The sequence below is a fragment of the Diachasma alloeum genome, unplaced genomic scaffold (assembly GCF_001412515.2).
Source record: "Diachasma alloeum isolate Michigan unplaced genomic scaffold, Dall2.0 Dall_scaffold_68178, whole genome shotgun sequence".
Lineage (NCBI taxonomy): Eukaryota > Metazoa > Arthropoda > Insecta > Hymenoptera > Braconidae > Diachasma > Diachasma alloeum.
In genome coordinates, this window is record NW_021683484.1 from 9,249 (window position 1) to 11,131 (window position 1,883).

The 1,883-nt window shown below is 44.6% G+C and overlaps 1 pseudogene; it reads right to left on the minus strand.

Moving 5' to 3' along the window:
• Positions 1–440: 440 nt before the first annotated feature.
• On the minus strand, positions 441–920 carry LOC107047564 (annotated as a pseudogene).
• Between the last annotated feature and the right edge of the window lie 963 nt (positions 921–1,883).

The window sequence follows — 1,883 nt, forward strand, 5'->3', positions numbered from 1 at the left end:
TTTGGACTTTTCCAGATTCTTTCCAAATGTTTCTGTATTGTTTGGAGTGTTGTCTTGTACTCTTCCATGATGGTTATGCCTAGTACTCTATCGCAGGTTTGCTTTCCTTGGTGTTTATAGCATTCAGTTTGATGTTTTTCTATGGTTTGTATCCCGGGTAGCGGTTGTCCTAGGAGGTTGTGCATGTCCACTGTGAGCATCAGTCGCCATTTTCTGTTGATTGTTCTTATTTGGTCGATTTTCTCATAGTAGAGTCCGGGGTTGTGGTCTATAGATTCATGTTGGTAGATTTGGTCGAGTGTTAAATCTGTTTCGGCCTGAATTACCCAAACGGTGGTCCATATGATGAGGATAGCTCTCATGGTATTATGTTCTGTAAGTTGGAGAATTTCTTTTGAATTTTTTTTTTTTTTTTTTTTTTTATCTGTTTCAGCTTAGATCTAGTTGGGTTCGGTGGGTATTATTTCTGATCCTATTTTTGCTAGTTCATCCGCTTTTTCGTTCCCGTATATTCCCTGGTGTCCTGGGGTATATTCGAATTGGACGTCGATTTTCTGGGTGAGTTCGGCGAGCTGTTTCAGGAGTGTTTGATTGACAACGGGCTTGGACTTTGCATTTAGCCAGCCATTTGTTTTCCATTTCTTTATGTGCTCAGTCATGCAGCTGATGAGGTATTTGGAATCGGTGATTATTCGTATTCTCGAAATGTCATGGCGAATGCATATTTGGCATGCTTCGATGGCGGCCGCTGTTTCGGCGGTGATGTTGGTGGCCCGTGTACCTTGAAGAGTTTTGTGGGTGTTGAGGGGGTGGTTGTCCGCGAACCACACTCCGATTCCTGCTTTGGCATCGGTTGAGCCGTTAAAGGAGCAGGAGCCATCGACGTAAACTAGTGTGCGTCCTGATCCGTCTGTACTCATGTCCCTGGAATGGTTTCATTTTCAATCGTATACACTCAGGTACAGGTAAGGATATTTTGTTTGTAATTGAACGGGCCATCGATTCCCGAGGTCAAATTTTCAAAATTTCAATTAGGGTGGCCTGTGCCGTGAAGGGTGGATCACTAAATTTTTTGATATTGACTCATTCTGCGCAGGGTTTCAGTTTGTTTGGGTGTTTCATGAAGTGGTGTCCGTCTTCGCTTTCTAAGTATACGTTTCCTTTTTCGGTTATGTCGACAATCTCGTAGGGTCCGGTGTAGGCCTGATCCAATTTTCCGATCTTGGGCTCCTTCTCGACGTAGACGAATTGCCCTATTTTGAGGTCTATTGGTCTAGCGTTTCGGTCGTAAAGGCCCTTGGAATGTAGTTTGGCCTTTTCTAGGTGGTCGAAGGCGAGTTGGTGAATTTTCTGCAATTTGTTAATTAGGTCTACCATGTAATCGTTGTAGGTATGTATTGGCTCATCTTCGTCGGTAACGTTGGAGGGGAGAACTGCCCTTTTTCCATACAGGACTTCAAATGGTGTGAAATTTGTTGAGCTATGCACAGTAGTATTGTACGATAGCATGGCGAAGGGGAGTAGCTCATCCCAGTCGGTGAATTCGTCGGTATAGGTCTTCAGATATTCGGCTAGTACGTGATGACTTCTCTCAAGGGCTCCATTTGACTGAGGTCTATATCCAGATGTCGTTATATGGTGGAATCTCAGGACCTTTCCCAGTTGATTGAACAATTTGCTGAGGAAGCTGGTCCCTTTATCTGAGAGGATTATCTTGGGGCATCCGTACAGGGCTACATACTTGGTTGCTAGTGCATGAGCGATAGTGTGAGCCTTGATATCCTTAAGGGGTACAGCGGTGCAGTGCTTGGAGAAGTTATCTTGTATCGTCAAGATATGGCAGTGACCCATACGTGTAGCTGGGAGGGGGCCTACAGTGTCGA